The sequence below is a fragment of the Amphiura filiformis genome, chromosome 20 (assembly GCF_039555335.1).
Source record: "Amphiura filiformis chromosome 20, Afil_fr2py, whole genome shotgun sequence".
Classification (NCBI taxonomy): domain Eukaryota; kingdom Metazoa; phylum Echinodermata; class Ophiuroidea; order Amphilepidida; family Amphiuridae; genus Amphiura; species Amphiura filiformis.
Genome location: NC_092647.1, coordinates 33236512 through 33260481, shown reverse-complemented (window position 1 = coordinate 33260481; position 23970 = coordinate 33236512). Strand labels below are relative to the sequence as shown.

The following is a 23970-nucleotide window of genomic DNA, read 5'->3' as shown; positions in this document are numbered from 1 at the left end:
TGTATGTTATCATTATGGTAATATCTGCAGTAGATAGCAGTCTGTAAGTTGTCATTATGGTGTTATCTGCAGTAGATAGTATACAAATATATACTGCCATGAGATGTTCTGGTTAAAACTATGGGCCCGAGGTGAGATCAATAGTACTATTTTCCTGAGGGGCGCAGCCCCGAAGGAAAATAGTATTAATTGATCTCAACGAGGGACCATAGTTTTAACCAGAACTTCGAATAAAGGCAGTATATATTTGTTTTATATACTTCATTAATATGTTCTTTGATCATTGATTGGTTAAAAGAAAATCATTTGACATTTTGACTCTCCAGCTTCTATCCTGAGTGAACAGCACGACCAATTTAATATATTTTACCCTTTAAAAAAATCGAATAGGCTAAAATCGGGCTAACCAATTACAGCAGCGCGAAATCACGCTATGCCAGTTTCGCGTGCGTGAACTGTTCCGTCGCATCGAATGCGCGCACGCGGAAGGCATGGTCAAAAGTACTATTTACGGCTTGGAGGTACTATTTACGGCTCATCCGGGACATTAAAAATACTAGGCCTATTTACGGCTTAGAGGTACTATTACTATACCTCATAAATATTTAATAGGTAATCCCCCGCGCCTGTGCAATTACGCGAACGCGGGGAAGTAGTAAAAACTTCCGCACCCCTACTACCATAGACATACCACCTAGACCTATTACTGCCCATCCCTTACCACAGCGGGAGGTGAAGCTAGACTCGATCCTCCAGTCCTCGAATACTCACGCACGGCCGCTCCACTGTGCTGTATTGAGGACTGGAGCAAACAACGTTCTAAAACAGGAGCAGTGAAATATGAATATTTAGTAGATTTTGATTACGTCATTGCGCGCGTAGACGCGGAATCATAAACCTGATAAACACTTCAGAGCCCTGATCTGACGCTTAACCAGTACTCGGCAGTTTATTTTAAGTTCCTGTATGTAGCGAACAAACAAATTAACAACTAGCTACAAAATCAGCTAAAATCCACTCGTCGCGTACGCGTCTTCATTTTTTCATAAGCGGATCGGATCCCCGTTTTAAACCTTCTTTGCCGTCAATTTTGAGTTACCGTTGTTATCGCCATTACATATTTCTTAAATTTTCACTTTTTAATGAACTTTGCGATGATGTATATGTCTTTGAAAGTATTCATGGGAAACACTTTTATATTTGCAACACACTGAGACCATTTGCAGCCGTCAAGTCATAATAGTTGCCTTGATTTTGAGGAGGAAAGATCGTCACCACTCACCACAGTGATGACATGCATTCACACCGTACAAACTACAGTACCGACTGCCTCGGATTTTAATACGGTAAGCATGGTATTCAAGTGTCATTGAAACATACATAGGATGTGCATGATTACTTCATTGTGTACAGGCCATATCTTTTACGGGGTAAGAACAGTGTCAAGACTCATGATTGACTGAATTTCAAAGCAAAACGATAGCATGATTGATAGTATTCGCATGTTCGGAGGCTAGGCATGCTAGGCTAGACTCCTAAATAGGCCTACCACGGGTGCAATAAAATAAATATATTTAGTTTGTTTGGTTTATATAAGGCGGAAAAAATAACACCGTGTAATGATATAGAATGGCTTGTATGCGGTTGGGCGCAATGTTTACGCTAGTTATGCATTATGTAATGATCGGTGCATGCCAGGGCTGTCAACTTTTTGGAATTGCTACAGTCTGTCCACTTTAAGTACAAAGTAAATAGACCCCGGGAAATAGACCTCGGAAACTGGAGGTATGAGAATACTTATTTCAGTTTCTTTGGCGCGCCAACTGCTGCGCGATTTGTATTTGCGGAGCGCACCACGCTCCTTACGCGTCACATTCGCGTGTGACACAAAGCATCGACCCCCCGATGCCACAAATTTGGTTTGTACATGTGGACAGACTGTAGGCTTGAGACACTTCCATTACCGGGGCAGAATTATTTTTTGCAAATACACTGTTCATTTTGACCCATGGCTATGTAAGCCACGTTTGAGAATCTAAAAATTGTGTGTGTGATTGGGGGTGGGGGGTAGGGACATCAAATTATTTTTACGATGCATCAGATGTTACTCATTTTACAGCTCTTTGCGTGAGATTTACTAGGTGTGAGATTATACAACCTTGGCGTGAGACCGTGAGAAAATGACCAAATGCGTGAGACTCCCAGCCAGTGCGTGAGAGTTGACAGCCCTGGTGCACGCTTGAATTTACGCAATCGTGAGAAGGACTTTGATGCGCGCAGTAACAAAAGCCGAATAATTTCCGCCAAATAAAAACCGAACAGTGCGCGAATCAATATTGATTCTTGCAGAATAAATTTGCGGGAATCATTTGATTCCAGCAAATCATCTTCTGTGTAAACTACAAACGTTTGCAAGAATCAACTTTGATTCACGCAAATCTTTGCGAAAAATTCTCTTATTAAAAGTTGCTCAATTTTAAAATCTAATTTTTTGAATTTTCACAACTAGGTTGTAATCAGTGATGTCAACTTGAAGTGAACTGGACAGTTACAGCAACTGCATTCTGGAGATGTTCATTGTGACTTCAAATCATGGTGTATGGAGAACTCAACTGTGAATCATCAAAAATCTGGTACGTACAATGAGTTTAATAAATTTTTATTGTTTTTATATGAAGGATTATGCCGTAAGGTCTAAGGCAAATGAATGTATGTTCCGGGCAGCCCTCAAAATACTTTTTTGAATAGCTATTTTGACAGATTCCGATTCCAATCAAAATAGCCCTCATGTGTATTTTGCCATTGACAATTTTTTTTCCATGGGGCTAGCTATTTTGGGAGAATTGGGGAGAATTGCCTTTTCCCCATGAATTTTGACCCTGGTATCGAAGGACCAGAATACTTAGTCATCATTTAGGCCAAGTCGCCCCTACTTGCAGCTGAATTGCACTTACTCTCTGTAAAATTATATACCAAATTATTCTTATTATAATTCAATCAAATGTCATTCCTCGTCAAGTGTTGACAAAGGCAACAGTGTTTGCTGAAACGTTTACAAGTAAGTGCATTATGCATAATTGGATCACATAGAATTAGAGATTCTTATTCAATGGGTGCGTCTTGTAAAGAATTCACGTAATTTGATTGGTTTTCGGGTGTATAATATCTCACAATAGTTGATAGTGATATTAGTCAGGGCGCGCGCCGCCACGCAACGGCAGCACGCTTGTTGCTCCTCAATGATCGCGCGATAATGCGTTCGCGTAATACACGTGCGAGAACTAAGAACGCGATTCGGCGGCTTAGATGTTCGTGATGGTTTCGTTCATTTAAAACAACGGGATGTCCTCACAAAAGTAACTTTATTTTTTTCTGAAAAAGGGCAGTTTTCTCGCAAAAATTACATTAAAACTGAATAAGAATGAGAATAAATGATAGGATTTTGTCTTTTGCCTATCAATATCGTGTCATAATGGATGGGCTGGCCAATATTTTATCGTAGTGGATACCGGCTGCGCCAAAATCCTATCTTTATTCTCAAATAAATGATAGGATTTTGTCTTTTGCCCATCCAATATCGTGTCATAATGGATGGGCTGGCCAATATTTTGAGTAGTGGATGCTATCGCATTGATAGGCAAAAGACAAAATCCTATCATTTATTCTCATTCTTATTCAGTTTTAATGTAATTTTGAAGAAAACTGCCTTTTTCAGAAAAAATAAAGTTACTTTTGTGTGGACATCCCGTTGCATTGGATGAACGAAACCATCACGAACATCTAAGCCGCCGAATCGCGTTTTAGTTCTCGCATTATTACGCGAACGCATTCACGCGCGATCATTGAGGAGCAACAAGCGTGCCGCCGTTGCGCGGCGGCGCGCGCCCTGACAAATATCACTATCAACTATTGTGAGATATTATACACCAGAAAACCAATCAAATTACGTGAATTCTTTACAAGACGCACCCATTGAATAAGAATGAACATTGGTTACTGAATTTCAACATTTCAGGTAATTTTGTGCCCGGATAGCGGCGGGTTCCCAGTGCATTTTTCGGGCGGGTAACCGGGTACCCGAAATTGCAACAAAGAAAAATCTATTTTTTTTTTTTTTTTTTTTGTTATTTAATTTTTTGGTTTTGTAGTGTCCCTGGACCTAGGCCTAGGATCATTCATGGTTGACCTAAAATAAAATTGCATGATGTTTATTGAATTTGAATGCATTTTGATATCATTAATCGAGTATGACATGAATACAAATTATCAATTTTTATATTAAAAACAAACAATCATGCAATTTTTTTTTTTAGGTCAACCATGAATGATCCTAGCATTTAGGTCTAGGTCCTGGGACACTACAAAACCGGGGATTTTTTTTTTTTTTTTAATTTCGGGCACCCGGGCAGGGTATTTCCTGCCCGGGTAATGTAATTTCGGGTGGGTACCCGCGAGCCCGCCCAAAAATCCCTGGCTTAATATGTACCGTATGCATAATTCAAAATCAAAATCAAATGAGAGCATTTAAATTTCATGGAATCATTTTAGCATTGCAATATTCCAGGTTGTTATGGAGCTCCAGAAGTGGCAAGGAAAGAAAAAAATAATCTCAGGAGATTCAGGGCCCTAACTTAGTAGCTTTAGGCCCAGCTTAGTAACACAGGGCCCTGACTTAGTAATTTGGGGCCTGAAGATAGAAACTTAGGGCCCTGAAATAGTAATTTAGGGCCCAACTTAGTAATTTGTGCCCCGACGTAGTAACTCTCAAGGCCCCAACTTAGTAAGTCGGGGTCCGAGCTACTAAAGCCAGGGCCCAAGTTACTATCTTGTGCCCAAGTTAATAAGTTGGGGCCTGAACTACTAAGTCTGGGGCCCAAGCTACTAAATCGGGCCCAAGATATGTTTTCTTTCCATGCCACTTTGTGGGCTTGGTAGATTAATTTTTCAATTTAATCTTGGTAAGAAAAATGTATTAAATTAAAAATATTTTTAATTGATTTTTTTACAGATGAAATTTGAACTTGTACTGCTGGAACTGAAAGGAACCACCTGCAGCAAGAAGCTAAAGCAAGAGAAGAGAATGAGATATGTACCAAATTCGCTGAAAAGGTACCCGTCGGCCATTGCAAATCCACATACACCTTCAACAAAGAAGAACCCCCACCACCGGACTTTACCACAGTGAAACTCATATAATTTTGAAATACATGTACTGACCACAATCGCACCCTGGGCCACACGCCCACACCCTTACCCTGATCAAGTTTACAAATACTCCACACCCATACCTTGATAAACTATATGTATGTGCCTATTCAGACTATATTAACTCTGTTACAGCTCTAGCAGAGATGGAAGTGTTGTTGGTCATGCATGTACTATGTGTATGTACCTGTGGACTGGACAATCTTATTGGTAAATCAGCAGTGTTCATTAATAGTGTTCATATTAGGCAAAAAAGTTGTTTGCTTGTCCTCGTCCGATCAACTGTCTCATCAGACCGACTGTAGAACTTTTTCTTTCTTTTTTTTAAAATTTAATTTTAATTTTTACAAAATAAAAATAAAATTAGAGCCAAATGCTAGAATCATTCATGGTTGACTTTAAAAAATAACGTTTTGTGTCTTAAATATGTAAAGAAGTAAAGTTATAATTAATTTTGTATTCATGTCAATGATGTCATGGTCTATTAATGGTTTCAAAATGGATACAAATCCAATGCATTTTGAAATCATGTTATTATTATTATTATTGTTTTTACAAAGTCAACCATGAATGATCCTAGCATTCAGCTCTAGGTCCAGGGACACTACAAATCCAAAGTAAAATCCCAATTGGGGTTTACTCAAACATGGTACTGATACTCGGACGAATACGGTACATGTACTTTTTTAAAAACTTCCGAGTCCCACTGACCCAACTTCTGAAAGTGATCTATGGACAAGCTAACAATTTTTTTGGCGTAATTGTAGATAGTGAAATTAAAATCAAAATTTGGAAATTAAGAATGCACTTTTCAATAATATAGGGTTTTAACTAAATAAAATTGGGGATCAATGCCAGTCAATATTATGTTTTGATGAATCCAAGTGTGTGAAAATATTTGATCTAAAACATAATAATGATAAAATTGGATGCTTTACGCCCAATATTTATTGGTCTCGCTATGAGTTTTCAAATATTGGACTCGACTACGTCTCGTCCAATATTTGAAAACTCGTAGCTCGACCAATAAATATGGGCTCAATTGATCCAATTTTATATCAAAGTAGGCCTTATAGGGTGTTCAAACCAATGCTTTTCATCTTTGTAAAATTAAAATGGTTTAAATTGTTTTAAAATTCTCATCTGCTCATCTAGTCCTGAGAAATAAAGGAGAATGGTAAACTCAACAGCCTCATCTCCACTTTTCTTCATCAAAATGGAGATTTTGGTATCAGTGTACATGTAAGGGGCTGTGCAATAATTATGAGCCCCCCCCGGGGGGGGTAAAATTTCCAAACGGCTCGCCAAAAATCGCTTGCCCCCCCCTCTCGGCCTGCTTTTTGGGATCCCAATTTGAAAACTTTAAATGGTTTTAAAAATTTGCATATTTAAGCGTTTTCGTACTGTTTTCCTAAGCCTTTTTAGAGCATTTTATTAAAAAGGCGCGCCATGAATGTGTGCCAAAAATCGCTTGGCCCCCCCCTCTTGGCTTGCCAAAAAGTGCTTGCCCCCCGCTTTCGGCTCACCAAAAAATTCTTGCCCCCCCCCCTCCCCAATTTTACCCTCCCCCAGGGCTCATAATTACTGCACAGCCCCTAAGTTCATATTTTTCTCATTGTCCCTGTGAAATATTGGGGCTGAAAGATCATATATTTTTTGCTTGGAATTTATATTTCTTTAAAATTTTATGAATAGGCTATTCTACCTCCGCCGAATGTGAAGTGTAGCCTACATTGTACAATGCTTTGAATGTTGCTATTTCCTGTTTGACTACCTACATTGTACCACAATGTAATTTATAAGCTGGCTGCTTTATTATGATTCTTGTAAGGACAAACTATTCTTTGAGACAAACTATTAAATGGCATGGCCTATTATTCAATGTTGATATTCCTTTAAAAATTATGTTTAATGTTAAGTATGCCTATTCAAAATAATACAGTTTCGACACTGCCAGTAAAATGTTCTAATTTTAAATAATGTTTTTATTATAAAAATGTAAGACTTGTTTAATCATGTATTTTTGTTTGAATTATACACTGACTGCATGTTGGACTACTCGATGTGTTTTTGCACTATGTTAGTTATGTCTTAGAAAAATAAAATGACAATGAATAATAATACAAATTTACATGTATCTATGTGTTTGTTTTCTGGTGTAAGGACTGATCAATAAATTAATGGTTGAGGTTTTTTTTAAGGAAAATGAAAAAACCTACAAATTTGTAAAAAAGAAAAAAGAAAAATGTTTTGTTCTGATGAGGGGAAAATGGCCAATTGTGGGGGTGCTGCAGAGAATTTGACCAATCAAAACCATTTTTTTAAAAAAGAAATTTGGATATAGGCCTACCAAATATTTTGGCCAAATTTAACGCAACTGAATTGTCTTAATTTGTTTTCTTGAACGAAAATTTGGAGACTGAATTTCAAACATTTTGGCTACTGACTATACTGAGAAAATTTTAGGCAAATGTTTTTCATCTTTGATTCCCCCCTCATTTTTATGCCCCTCCCCCAAAAAATCCTGGCCCCCACTGGACATATCAAAATGGTTAGTGCAGTCATTCAGGGGCTATCAATTTCTTCGGACGTGGGGGTCCCAAATATAGGGGGGGGGGGTCATAATTTTTTGGGTAGGGGAGGGGGGTCATAAAAATTGTTGATGCCCAAAATGTAGGGAGTCACAAGTTGACCACAGATAGTGTGTTTATTTTAAAAGACTGATTTTAATACAATTTTGAGCCTGTTTATGGGGGTCATAAAATCTTTGTTGCCGAAATAGGGAAGGGGTCGCAATTTTATTGACGCCGACTTTTGGAAAATGTGGGACCCTCCCACTTCCGAAGAAAATGAGAGATATTCAGCCCAGGTGCATATTTTAATTTCTCATGATGATTGCCTAATATTTAGAAAATCATGCCATATTTATTTCAAGAGCATATTTATTATATAATATCCCCACGATACGGGCATTTTGGGTTCTTTTTTTATTTTATGCATAGGCCTATGAAAATTACTTGTAATTATCGGCTATCTACGGTAGACAGCAAATTCGTCATGATAGTCTCCTCTGCTGCCGGTTTGATCCTACTCACTCAATTATTACTGGCGGAGGAGGAGACTAAAGCCTGTGTTGACCTACTGCGCATGATCAGAACAGCCTAATTAATTATTAATGACATCGTAATTCCATTGTCAAAGTGCTCTTCTTTTTTACACCAAAAGAATTCAGGCCTCGAATAAGGCAACGTGAAGGATTGTGGGTAAAAAAAGGCGCCGCCATTAGAGGCCAGAAGGATTCAGGCTAAGGTGAAGCCACGTATCCAAGGTGATTTTGGTCGGGTGGTCGGACGCGGAGAAATAAGCGTTCATGTCTGGAGAGAAAACGCGCTCGTTTGCGTGATTGTTACGCCATTATCGCCCGCGTCAAATGCAACATGTTCTGTAGACGCGAACATGTCTGCTTGTTTGCGTCCGGGTTGCGTCCTTGTCAAAATCGTTGCTAAGCAGTGTTGACTTCACTACGCAAACCAAAGTCATAGGTCTAGGTATAGTGAGGGAGAGAGAGCTCTGGGAAGGCTGTCTGCTGGAATTAATTCCTCAATCGACAATTTTTGTACTGGTAGATGTGGCTGCAATTATTCTATCACATATCCAAAATCGACCAAAATCCACCATGGGCAAAAAAATCTACAGGCATTTGAAAATCACTATTTTACAGCAAAAATATACAAATCACGAACGTTTCCGACTTTTGAGCCGCATTTACGCAAACATGGTTAACGCGTCTACGCTTACTGTTTTGTAATTGCGTTTGCGCAACAAGTGAGCGTGTTGGCTTGCATACTGCGCAAACCAGAGCGTCACGAACACATCACACGCACGAAGTCGGTGTCTAATTGATCGCCACCTTGTGCAATAATAATTTGTCGCTCGGATGAAATAGTGGCGTATCACAAAATGGCCATTTTGAGATAGGCCCTAATTATCGCGTTTGAAGTTCTTGCAACTTTTATCTGTTCGTCATAGGGGCCTACATGAATTAAGATGTCCCCATTTGTTGAATAGATATGAAGGAATAAATATTTAGGCCCTAGGTAATACATTTGATGTATAAAATACTTTGATGTCGTTCACCAATTAATTAAACCTATGGGCCTAATTGGTACATATAGGCCAGACTATATCAGACATTGCAAGAAGCCTACAACGGAAATTAATAGTTATCTAGACCTGTACAATAATTATGAGCCCTGGAGGAGGGTGTAATTGGGAGGGGGGGGACAAGATCATATAAGGTTTGCATATTGGGATCCCAAAAATTTGGCATGTGCAAGGGGCCGGGGGCAAATTATTTTTGCGGGCCGAGAGGGGAGGCAAGCGATTTTTGACAGGCCGAGAGGGGAGAGTAAGTGATGTTTTTTTTTTTTTTTTTGGAGGGGGTAGACTCGATCCTCCAGTCCTCTAATACTCACGCACGGCCGCTCCACTGTGCCATTAGAGGCCAGAAGGATTCAGGCTAGGGGGGGGGGGGGGGGGCACAACTTGTAAATGTACCGACGGAAATATTTTTTGCCGACGGAAGTTGTTATTTGTTGACCCAAAAATTTTTGCATCGTTTGAAAAAGTGAAGAGCAAAAAAATAAATAAATAAATAAAAGGATAACAAAATGGATAATAGGCGGTATTCTCCCCTTTTTTCTGTCACTCTGGTTAAAAAATAATCTATTGTTAACCCAGTTTTTTTCACCAACGCCTTCCGTCTACCGACGGCCTTACATCATAAACCGACGGCCATGACGAACAGCGGCAGGGGACACACCGCCACTGTCTACAAACCATTTGGTCCGATGGTTTAGGCCTACTAATTAAATGAGTTATAACTGGTTGGTATAAAAGCCATTATTTTGCTAATGCAGTATAGATTTATCGTGTTTTTATTTTCCTAATATATGTAACTGACGGCCTAATAATATAGGCCTACGTCATTGCATACCTGCTGGCACACGCTTTTACACATGTGATATCGCGGGAGCCTATTAGGCCCTATTATATAGATTTGATTGAAATGTTATCGCTCCATGAAATTGAGTCACTGACAATCGATGGCGGATTAGAAGGGGGGCACACCACCATTACGCTTCCCAATGAAATACGTGCGAAAAAGCCTCTCGGAAATCTCTTCTAATTATTTCCCTGCAATAGATAGAGCAATGAAATTGGGCATGGTTATGGGATGATCCTTAAGCTTTGATATATTTTCTTTTGCACATAGATCGCCAATGGCAGTTTTTTGCAAATTTGACATTTTGATTTTTTTTTTTCGACATGGCATAACTGGGCATTAACAGCAGAGACAAATAAATCATTTAGAAGCTGCTGACGAAGATGCACCTAGAAAGCGATTAAGCTCCCTGCTCCCTCGATTGTCGATCTAATGACTGGAATTTGGACAGGTAGAGAATTCCATAATTGGGCTGTAGATGGTAGAAATGATCTTTCATGGCTGACAAGGTTTGATCCTGGGACTTCCACTGTTAGGTTATAAAACTTTAATAGATTTTTTTTCTACAAGGTTGAAGTAAAAAACGTTTAGATTCTTATGATTGACAAATCCATTTTCTACTCTAGGCCTACTTCTCCTAGACTTTCACCATCTGGGCACTTCATGCTTCACGAGGGAAAATGTGGTCAATCGGGACACACCGTATGTAGGGCCTATAGTATAGGCCTACGCCCGGGGGCCTACGATCCACTTAAAAGAACCAAATATCATGGAAGGTTTTGTGATCACATATAGGCCTAGCCTAACTTAAAGGGGCCCTAATCCCGGGGGCCTACCTCTCAGAACAACAAAAATAACTAAGCCCTTGTCTTTTTTTCCCAGACATTAGGCCTATAGATTATTATATACGCTAAAACAGCCCTAAGTTTATTTGTATTTGTACCAATTTTGCGATCATTCATAAGAGATAAAAAGCAACTCTTCCTCTTTTTTGTTTTTAAAAACCCGGACTATAGAGCCGAGGACGAGAGACATGTTTTTGGTGGTTTTTTTTGTTTGTTTTTTGTTTTTGTTTGTTTGTTTTTTAATAATAGGCCTAGACCTAGTGGGCTATTATAGCAGGCAGCGTAGGGGCATAGTATAATTATTTAGACTTATACTAAATACGACACCTTTGAAGTATCTTGAAAGCAGTTATATACTGAAGATCCCAATTAATAATCCGCATTTCATTGGCAAACAGACATGAACAGTCCGCCGTCAATGAATGGCAAAATATGCAATTAATGATGCGAACCGTGTGTGCGGAAGGATAATTATAATAAAATGTGAGTTAGCGCGGAACACGGTGTATGCGATTAAATATACGCAATTTGACGCTCATGTATCAGCGCGTAATGCCGTCGCGATAGCCGATGCGACCACGCTTCGCAAAAGTATTTTCTATTTACCTCTTCGGAATTAAACTTGCTCAAAGTTAGAATAAGTGCAATTTTCTAAGGCTTGTAATTTTTATTGCCCAAAGTAGATTTTAGTCGATTTTTGTTATACAATACTACAATATATTCTACACCCGCTGGTACAAAAATCGTCGATTGAGGAATTAATTCTACCTAAACTGCTTTCACTCCCTGACTAGTACTTGTTTGTCTGGGCCTACTACCACACGGTGTCTCGACCCCGCGCGTCACCGTTCCTTCAGACGTAGCGTTGTGCTACACAACGGCGATTCTGAAGATGCGATTATCGTGAAAATGGCGTCTGCTGCAGTTACTTTGCCGAGATTTATACCGAGGGATAATAACACGCGAATTAGACGTTTTATGAAACAAAATGTCATTTATGGAAAGTTAAAAAGAAAATTAGAATAATGTATGTCAAAATGTAAATATTGATTGAACAGAAATCCTGCAATAAAATCAGGTAAGCAAAATATTAACGCGGCTGTGTACTCAAGACATTGTATTTTCGCGAAATTGAGCTTTTTTGAAATGTATTTACTTTGTTATGTTTTTTATAAATACAAGGAAAGAAAATCCAGATTTGTTAACTCCAACTGCTCTATTTTATGGATTTTATTTCACTATTTCACTCGTTTCCGCAATTTAAAAGGAAAGAAAATCTTTGTTGTACCATCAGGGTATACGCGCGCAACAACGCATCGCGTTTTGTAGACGCGCAATTTGTTAACGCACAGATACGCTACGCATACGCAACGCTTAGCTGCATGCGCCGCGCATCTTATGGAAGCACCGCGGAAGCACTGATTTCATAAAAACCTAGCGGTCAAATGGCTCCGTTTTAGCTGATAAAATGTGAATTTTTTCAAGTTCTTTCCCCGATTTAAACATCAAGATATGAATAGATTTCGCCAAAACTTCTCAAAGGGCTGTGGATTTACCCGATGTTCACGTAATGCAAGGTAGAAAAACGAGAACTGCCGCATTCTCCTGTGAGCTTCGATCAAAGTGCAAAATATGACCACTTTAAACTTCAACGGCCTTTATTTCAATGTTCATTTTCTCGGTAAAATGACGATTTAGGTACACGATAACTCAATAAATGCAGCATCTATTATAGGTAAGCAATTATGCTCATCATAAAAAGCATGATCGACTTAAGAAACGGTTTTCTCATTTTTTTTATATTTTGGTCCATTTCCGATTTTAGGCATCATTTTGTGCAAATGGGCGTTTGTGAATTTTAAAAAGTTCATTTTGATGCCTTATATGGTCAATATCTCAAAAAATAAGGCCAATATCAAAAAACTAAAAAAACTGTTTTTGGAATGGTGTCTCAAGATTAAGAAAAAAAACAAAACAAAAAGTTTTGGAAAGGGTGTTTTTTGTTATGATGTACCGAACAAAAATTGCCAACTCACTTTTTGTGATTTTCTTCATAATTGTTGTTTTTACACCAAATCTGTATTTATATTAAGATTCATTGATGTCTTGCCTTTATAAAAATGTATACTTTTATATGTCTTGCGTTAATAATTAAAAAGTTATGGCACTTTTACTACATGCATATGTCTGAGAGTACACAGCTGCCTTAAGCCGGCTGGCACGTTAAGGGTACATGCCACAAAATAGCTTTCCATAGACTTTACGTGCAAAATAGGGGTCACGTTTTAGGCTATAAGTCGAGTTACGTCTTACTTTGAAATATATATTTGATATCATCTTAATCAGAACAAAATTCTGCATAACATATCTGAAAATGACACCATATTTTAGGTCTACTTTTTGAGAAAAATAGCGCTATATAAAAAGACCCGATTTTCCCTTGTTTACGTCCGACTGCTAACCGCGTTTTGACCTCGTGTGTTCATGCGCTCATTATCGTAAACATCACTCAAATTTTCGCGTTTTCTGTTCAAATTAGTAGAGATCACATTCACAAGTTCTAGCAAAACAAGATTTGCAACACTAAAATTGTTAATATTGTACCGATTTTGCACATTTTTTATGCAAAGTTGGGACTATAGTCGTGATAAACTTTTACCGGAAACCGCTTCACACGCGGATTTTTTGGCATGCACCCTTAACTGGTGTGTGTTTTGACTTTTGTGCACGATTTTAGGCCGTGATAGTGAAAATATTTATGAGGTATAGTAAAACAAATACAACATGTTTCATTTCGGGGAAGTAGTCAAAACTACTGGTCCCTCGGTGTTGGATGATTTGACTACTTCCCTCCGCTGTCGCGTCGGGAAGTAGTCAAATCATCCAACACCTCGAGACCTGTAGTTTTGACTACTTCCCCGAAATGAAACATGTTGTATTTGTATATTTACGGATAGGAGTACTGATGGTAGAACTATTTTTGGTCATGTGATCCACTTTTAACCAATCAATGAACAAGAATATATTAATGAAGTATATAACAGTCTGTATGTTGTCATTATGGTAATATCTGCAGTAGATAGCAGTCTGTAAGTTGTCATTATGGTGTTATCTGCAGTAGATATCAGTCTGTATGTTGTCATTATGGTAATATCTGCAGTAGATAGCAGTCTGTACGTTGTCATTATGGTGTTATCTGCAGTAGATAGCAGTCTGTACGTTGTCATTATGGTAATATCTGCAGTAGATAGCAGTCTGTAAGTTGTCATTATGGTGTTATCTGCAGTAGATAGCAGTCTGTATGTTGTCATTATGGTAATATCTGCAGTAGATAGCAGTCTGTAAGTTGTCATTATGGTGTTATCTGCAGTAGATAGCAGTCTGTATGTACAGACTGTCAATATGGCGCTATCGTTAGGAGATAGCACCATAATGATAACATACAGACTGCTATCTACTGAAGATAACACCATAATGACAACATACAGACTGCTATCTACTGAAGATAACACCATGATGACAACATACAAACTGCTACCTACTGAAGATAACACCATAATGACAACATACATTTTTTTTTTTTGCTCTTCACTTTTCAAACCACCGAAAAAAAATTGGGTCAACCTCTTCTTTTCAGGCTGTTGAGGAAGGGGCGGCAAAATTGAATTTCCTTCAGCCCCCGGGGTAGGAGCGGCCACGGTACGCCACTGATTCCGGTGACCTTTCATAGCATTATGCGTCAATGTTTTGTATCAAGTTTTCAAAACATAGATTCTGAATGAAAACGTTTATTTAAACATCCTCAGAGAAACGTTTCGTGTTTGCTGGGGTAATTTATGCGGTTTTTTTTTATTTGTGAGATTCTTGAATTTACTACCTTACTTTACCACTAATGTTTACAACCAAATAAACATCTAGCTATAAGTAATTACCCCCTAATAATTGTCATTATTCCCAAACCGTTAATTGTATGTCAAATTTGGAATAAGCAGTCGAAGCAGAATTTATTTATTTCTGCGCATTATGAGAGCTCATTTGTTGCAATGGTCCCAATAATTGATCATTTTAATGAAAGTAACCCGTAATTTGAAAGTTGCAGCAAAATCCTTTCATGTTGTATTCATTGAAGGAAATCTTATCAGCTCTCATTTGAACAAACAATGGGCTATTCCAGAAAATAAGTGCACACCCCTATAGAGGAGTAACTTTTCAATCAAAGAAATGTCTGGATTTCGAAGTCTGCTTTCTGAAAACGACTGGAATTCCAGTTGCAAATGTCACTTGAAAAAACCTGGAAATCCAATAAAATGAAGGAAAAATTACGGAAATGTCTAAAATGGGCTCTCAAATTTAGGATGTCTGATTTTGAACTATTTTTCTGCTGGATTTTTTCGCCTTTTGACACTTTAAAAGTCTGGATTTCCAACAGTCATGACTGGACAAAAGTCCGGATATCCGAACTCCTCTATAGGGGTGTGCATCTATTTTCTGAATAGCCCAATTGTCGTTATTTACATCACTGTAATCATGGTAATGTCAAATTGATACATGAAGATTTCAATATTATTTTCTGCCTAACAAGGATGTTTTCTTTTCAGTAGTAAAGTTAGATTCAAAATTTACTGATTGGAGATGTTAAGTTATTAAAACATAACAAGTTCAATATTTTCTGCAACCAAGAAGGGTTAAATATAAAAATGACCACTGATGTGAATATTGACATTTTTTGTGTCAGTTCTTGCAGAACTGACACCTTCTAGTACAGGTTTGACGATCACGTGACAAATCGAATCTGTGACGTCAATATTGATATCGATATCAATTTAAGGCTGTTCTAGTTAAATTACATACCCACCCGGGCATACCATTGGCATTTTGGCTGTTACATTTAATTTACATACTCCCTCTGAAAAAAATGGCTGTTCCATCCGATGAGAAATCAACATTTCCCTGTTCACTTAGTCCATGAATTGATCCTGATTTGCATTGTCGTATATAGTTATTTTTTGTACACAACAGGGATTTTACTGTTGTTTAACTAAACGAAGCATACTTTTGCTTTTGTCTTTCTTTGTCCTTTATTAATTATAAATTAGGTGATTTAATTAATATAATTCTTTGTTTCAGCGACCCTGGGGTAAACAGACAGGTAAACATGGGTCAAAATCCTTCAATTTCTGTGAAAATTGAACAAAAAGTACCCAAATCCCTACATTTTATATCTCCCTGTGTTATAGACAAATTTTATACGTCACATTTAAAATCATTTAAAATGACTTATAAATTGCCTTATGCTATAATGGGGTCTTATACATTTGTATTGTGTGAACTTTGTCTGTAAATGCGCCTTTGGCATCCAGGTTAGTTTCTCGGAGCTGGTGAGGTGTATTGGGGTGTAACTTGGTAGGGTGGTGGTAAGTGGCTGCCCTAAGACTCGAGGCAGCTTTTGGCGCAAAATATGCAAATTAGGTAGCTAATTTGCATATTTAACTTAAAAATAGTTTTTTTTTTTTGCCATTTCGAAGAACTGGTGAGGCGTATAGGGATGTAACTTGATGAGGTTGTGGTAAGCGGCAGTCGTAAAATCTGATGCGATTTTTGTCGCAAGATATGCAAATTAGTCACCACATTTGCTTATTTTTTTATTTGTCGAAAATACTCGAAATGCTTTTGGCCATTTTTCGGAACTGGTGAGGCATATAGAAATGTAATTTGGTGGGGCGATGGTTAAGAGCAGTCTTAAGATCAGATGCTATTTTTGTCACAAAATATGCAAATCAGCCACCTCATTTCCTTTTTTTCTATTTAAAAAAACGCTTTTGCCATTTTTCGGAACTGGTGGGGGTATATAGATATAACTTGGTAGGGTGGTGGTAAAGGGCAGTCTTCAGATCCCACGTGATTTTGTCGTAAAATATTTAAATTAGCCACCTCATTTGCATATTTGTTTATTTAAAAAAAGGCTTTTTGCCATTTTTTTTGAACTGGTGAGGCGTATAGAGATTTAACTTGGTGGGATGGTGGTAAGGGCAGTCTTATGATCCCATGTGATTTTTGTCACAAAATATGCTAATTAGCTACCACATTTGCATATTGTTTATTTTTAAAAACATTTTTAGCTAGAATAGAAGGCTGACGCTGCGCCAAAACACGTATGTAAGTGTATACTTATTTTATGATAAATGAACTACCACTAAATGTTCCTGTCAGTGCTGCAGTGAAAAACTTCTCATGCAATTCCATCTTTAACATTACATTCAAATAATAATTACATTGTCAATTGGAACGGACACCAATTTTTTTCAGGAATATCTTGTTTTATTGATTACAACATGTTTTCCCTCCTCCAAATTCACGAAGTATGCTGCAACTTTCAAATCTTGAATTACTTTGATTGATCAATATTGAGACCATTGCAACAAATGAGGTGTTACGATGCGCATAAATAAATTCTGCTTCGACTGCATATTCCAAATTTGGCATACAATCAACCATTAAGGAATAATGGCCATTAGTTAAGGGATGTGGTATGGACGTTTGGACAGTATTTATCGAATTGCATTCTGAATACGAAGAATAATTTTGATTTTTTTGAAATTCGCAATGTAATACACATTTTATGGCTAATTTATATTTTTTATATTTAATGGTACTCGAAATAAACTTTATAAAACTGATGATTTATACTTAAAGTGTATGTAGGTGGGATGAAAAGCCGACAATCAATTGAAAATTTTGACCTTTTGTATTAAAGATATGGATTTTTTCCCAAAACACCAAAATAAATTAGGTCTTCAATATGAAAGGTCCACATTTTCAATTGATCTTCGGCTTTTCATCCCACCTACATACACTTTAAGTATAAATTATTAGATTGATAAAATTGACTTCGAGGACTGTTATATATCAAAAATGTGAAAATATCAAATTTTAATAATTTGTCATAAAATTTGCATTATATCGCGAATTTCAAAAAATGAAAATTATTTGATATCAGAAAGACATTCTTCGTATTCAGAATGCAATTCGATATGTCTGATGTGCTCTCATGTCCCACAAAAATACTGTCGAAACGCTCATTCCAGATCCCTTAAAGGGGATAATTACGTTTTTGGTAGATGTTTATATCGTTTGCTTGTCCATAACGGCCCTGATTTGGTAAAACGATTTAACTTGAAAATTACTGTTTCCAGGAAAAGAGCTTTAAAGTTTGACCACTTGGCGTTTTTCTTTTTCAATCAAATAAATTAATAAACACATAATATTCGAAAATATCTATTTATTTCCAAAACATTGGCTAATTTGGTTTAGTAATCTTAAAATAACAACCGTTTTTAGGAAGTTTGATTGTTTTAGATTGTTTCACCTTGTATCAAAAATAAACATTTTACGAATCATTAATATTGTAAAATGATCTATCTTTTGTGAGATATGTTATTTTAATTTGTTATCAATGAGGCGTATAGGGTTTGTCTGTCGCCCTCTAGAGGGCCTTTCCTAATGAAGTAAACTTTGAAATAGCTCATTATACCATATCAAATACACAGAAGGCGACAAAAAGTGTCAAGATAGGTTCAGCTGTCTTCTAAACGAAAGCATGGTGATGATTTGAGGATGTCATCAATGAAAAATGCGCCATTACATTACCAAAATATGGATTTATCTCAAAATGTCCAAATTCCAAGTTTTTCTCTGGCTTTCTTCTTTTGTTTTCAAATTTAAAACTTAAAAACTTAAACTTTATAAACACAATAATAATAATAATAATAATAATAATAATAATAATAATAATAATAATAATAATAATAATATTATTATTATTATTATTATTATTATTATTATTATTATTATTATTATTATTATTTATTATTATTATAACACAGTATTTATAGCGCATTGTGAATGCGCTTTACACAATAATAAAACTACTTAATGTACAAAGATGAATATAGCTAAAAATATTAAATGAATATTAACTATGGATGAAATTAAAAGCAGGCCAGCTGCACAATACACAACCACTAAAGGTACATAAAGCTGTGACACAGCCATCTCCATCCATAAGAAGCATGAGAGACCCACCGATGTAGCATAAGAGGCAATCCGTGGGCCTCACATGCCCCTCAACACAACCAATGCGATGATAAAAAATGACACTTATGATAAGGGTACCCACAAAGTAAAACACTATTCTCATAAAATGACACATATTGAAAGTGAATTACAATCGTGTAACAAATATTGAGGGCGTCCTTCTCAGCAAATGTTACAATACGGCTTTAAAGCAATAATATGTCAATACGAAAGGTAAAATTTTCAAATGATGGATAACTTTTCATCCCAGCTACATACACTTTAGGTACATATCTATCATTAGATTTAAACAATTTACTTACAGGCATGTCAAATTTCAAACTATCAATTTTTAATCATTTGGCATAAAACATGTATTATATCGCGAATAAAAAATAAATAAATATTGGATATCAGAAGGACATTCCTCAGATTTAAAATGCAATTTGATATGTGATGTGCTCTCAAATCCCACAAAAATACGTGAAAACGTCGCTATCTGAGGCATTAAAGCCAGGGTCGGATTTACCTTTTTGGGGGCCCTGGGCCAGGCCAAAATTTGGAGGCCCCAAACGTATCGTGAAGAAGGCATGTCCCAGCAAACACAAAACGTTTTCGACATCATTCGCAAAAGGTTATAAAAGGTTGATAGAAAACGTTTAAATGTCGGGTTATATAAAGGGTATACTAAGAGTATAAAACGTTTTCGTAACCTTAAAAAACATTTTTTGATAATCTACTGCTCAGTAAACAAAAATGTTTTACAGAAAACGTTTAAATGTCGGGTTATATAAAGGGTATCAAAACGTTTTAATAACATTCCAAAAACATTCTTGAAAACTTGATACAAAACATTCTAAACAGAATGTTATTGTGGGGTTGAAAAAATATTTTGCGAAAAATGTTTGCCCAAAATATTTTCAATAACGTTTTAAAAACGTTTTCATGACTTTTATATAACCCGACATTTAAATGTTATTGAAAGGTTTTGAAAAAACATTTTAAGAACATTTCTGTGTTTGCTGGGTTCAAATATTTTAACATAATGTTATTTAAGTATTGACACAATATTTGGCAAAAATGTTTGCAAAAATAGTTTAAAATAACATTTTTTGAAAACATTTAAAAATATTGTTGTAGTGTGTTTTCAAACAAAACGTTTTAAAACGTTATCATGACCTTTATATAACCCGACATTTTAATGTTATTAAAACGTTTTAACCTAAACCAAAATATAACTTATTTAAAACGTTTTAAAAACGTTTTTGTGTTTGCTGGGGTGCTCTCAAGTTGCCAAGTGTTTAGATTTTACTATGATAATTGTAAAAATTTAAATTTTAGACTATTTTACCCAAATTGAAGCTGAAATTTGCTATATAATCAGTGATAATGGGCCAGTGCGCGCGCGCGCAAAATTTTGCATTTTTGTACCATATTTTGGTCAAAAACATGTTGTTTTTCGGCTAAAATAGAAGATGCACACTGCACAGGGTAAATTTTGGGGGCCCCAAAAATTTGGGGGCCCTGGGCCCGGGCCCATCTGGCCCTATTGTAAATCCGGCCCTGATTAAAGCCATAACGTGTGACTTACTCCACAGCGACGCACTAAATATTTTCAAACTTCTACTGTTTGTATGATTGTAATGCTGAATGTTGTACTTGAATACCATGTGATACTAAGTGCTTTAATTACAGTAAAATTTAAGTTTTTATATCTGAGTTCACCGATCGAGGGATGGCTAACATGTCTCGTGCATGTATTATCATTGAATCCAATGTGCATTGCAATGAGTGATTATAAACTGTGTACACATTGCTCAATAATAATACATGTACGATCGGGGAGCTATTTCGGTTGTTTGAAGTGGTCATTTATTAGTTTTTTATAACAAAAGACTTTGTATAATGTTCAATTCTAGACCTGGACAATACCAACAGCTGACATACTGTAACACAATTATTAAGCTATTGTTAAGATAGGTTTTCGTTTCTATATCAAAGTATCAGTTTTTTCGACGTTTTTGTGGTAATTTTATTTTCTAAACTTTACATTTTTGTGCAAATTGAGGGCGTTATTTTAAAGATAAAATTAGCCAAATAATATGATTTATTTCATGATAAAACTTTTTTTATGAAAATTTCCTTGCCATTGTTAGTATTTTTTCTGATAACCCTTGGAAAGATGCAAACAAGATTTGAGATAAAGAGCGCCATCATTGTTCAACTTGACTTAAAATGACACAGTTTACATTATATCAAACAACCGTGCTGGAGTGAAATAGCAAATTTCTTCGTTTTGCCTCACATTACTGGTCGAACACGATAAGATTTCGGTTAATATTACATAAAAAGTTTTCTGATAGCGCTCTCATAGGTCTTTGAACCTGTATGCAGCCCTCTAGCTTTTGATTCAACAAGTTACTTTTGGGGGGGGGGCGGTGTACAACCTTCAAGTAATTATTGTGTGTAAGCTAACCCTAAGCCTATTCATAACCCTAGTCCTAACTCTAACCCTAATCCTAACCCTAACCAATCAATGACAGTGGCTGTTTCAAGTCTATAAGCCTCCTTGCATGATCGCCTGTCGAATTCAACTACCTGCTTCGACCGGAGACCCCAGCCCTATTGGGTAGCCGTGTTAACGCGCCTAAGACTGAAATCCTATCGTATTCGACCAGTAATGATTTGTTTGGCTCGAAATTAAAGGGGGCAATGTGATCAGTGAAAATTAATATTTAAAATAGGAATCTATTCTTTAATGCAAATCACATATTATTGCTTTAAAGCCATATTGTAACCAGGCCTGATTGTAACATTTGCTGAGAAGGACGCCCTCAATATTTGTTACACGATTGTAATGCACTTCATTAAACTAACCTATTCTGCAAAAAACAAGACTATAGTGCTATAGTATACAAATAGTGACTGCTATGAGGGGCATGGTTAAAATTATAGGCCCAAGGTGATCTCAAAACCATGACTATGCCCCGAGGCGTAGCCGAGGGCATAGGCATGGTTTTGAGATCACTGCGGGCCTATAATTTTAACCATGCCCCGAATAAAAAGCAGTCAATATTTGTTTTATATACCAAATCTTAAGATTCTTGTCATCTGTTTGGTTAAAAGCCACAGTTTTTGGAAAGAGAAACTAATAGTTTCAATGCGAACGGCACACAGATTACAATCTGCGATTTCTGCGTAATTATAACGCGTGAAAACATTAACTCATGCGTAATATCATTTTACGCTGGGAAAACGCGCAGTTTGATCGTGACGCACGTGACCGGTCCATAGTTCATTTTCATGGACCGGTCCATAGTTCATTTTGCGGGCATAGTTAATTCAATGACTGCACTTTCAACCAATCAGATGACAGGAATCTATATATGAGGTATATAATATATATATAATAGTGCTATAGTTTTGTCAAAATCCGAGATTTTAAATGAAGCGCAGGAATCGTCGTTTTATTATTACGATGGAAATATAAGTCGAACGCATACGCATACCGGTCCATAGTTCATTTCCATGGACCGGTCCATAGTTCATTTTGCGGGCATAGTTAATTCAATGACTGCACTTTCAACCAATCAGATGACAGGAATCTATATATGAGGTATATAATATATATATAATAGTGCTATAGTTTTGTCAAAATCCGAGATTTTAAATGAAGCGCAGGAATCGTCGTTTTATTATTACGATGGAAATATAAGTCGAACGCATACGCGATGTTCATAACACAGTACGTAAATGGCGTGCGGGGCAGTCGTTCACACATCAAAGGACCGTGCCGTAGTACGACCGAAGGAATGACACGCATTGCCGACATCGGCGCTGGTAGTATATTTCATTTTTTTTGCTTTAACCTCAGTTGTTCGGCTCAAAATTAAAAAGGGACATATCTGACATTTTTAATGGAAATGTTACAATTAACCTTCATAGAAGACAAATCCACTGAGAAACGAACCTTCGCTCTCCACGGTCACGGAATTGCTCTAGATCACCCAACTACTATGACTTGATGTGTATTGTGGCAGTATCACTGTCTTCTTGACGTTTAGATGTAATTACATGTCTCTCCAAGATCATGACTTAGTCTGTGTCCACAAATATCCAGTTGACTTAAAGTGAATGTGGTTTGCAACTTCTGAGCTAGTGGAACTTGGTCCCATATGTTCCAGAAATCAAGTTTTCAAAGGGCGATTGTCTCCCGTGTGTACGATTCCTTACGATTGCAGTTTGGCCTTGGTCTAATACACAAGACAGATATGTCCTTTTTTCTGTCCTGTCCTTTGGAGACTTTGTCTGATTGTTCGGGTAAGTTCAAATTTCAGGGAGTCTTAATCAATTATTAATCTAGCTAGTGGAAGATAGAGGGCCAACTGAAATATGTCCATTCCGAGGTAGATATGTGTGCGATTGGTTCAACAGTTTTAAATTTCAATCATTAACCCTAACACCAAAAAAACCACAGAATACCACGATGAAAAATTCTGCGCATGCATGAATCCCAGGGTCTGCGATGACGCAATCACCCTAAGTGTTATATGCTCACGGATTTGCTGGCTTGGCAGCGATAACCCGTGTAGCTACCGGTCCGCGATCGTGTGGTTTGCATGCGGGGGGTCAAAAGTTCGAATCCCGGAGGTGCCAAGTGAAAAATTCTTCTTCTCTCCCTTTTTCGTATCTTCTTTGACTTATATCAAAATCAAAAAGCAGGGTTCAGTGTTAATTATACCAAAACATAACCATTCTTGTTTTAGTTTTCAGAATTAACCAGACGCCATCTCTATCGACCGATAGTGGTAATGTTACAAAATCTGCTTCAAATGTTAGGAA

General features: G+C 36.9%; 1 long non-coding RNA gene across 1 annotated transcript; it reads left to right on the top strand.

The window, feature by feature from the left end:
- Positions 1-1133: 1133 nt before the first annotated feature.
- LOC140142639 (uncharacterized) lies at positions 1134-7332 on the top strand. Its single transcript, XR_011857548.1, has 3 exons — positions 1134-1346; positions 2510-2633; positions 5009-7332. It is a non-coding gene; the product is annotated as an uncharacterized lncRNA (long non-coding RNA).
- The last annotated feature ends 16638 nt before the right edge of the window (positions 7333-23970 follow it).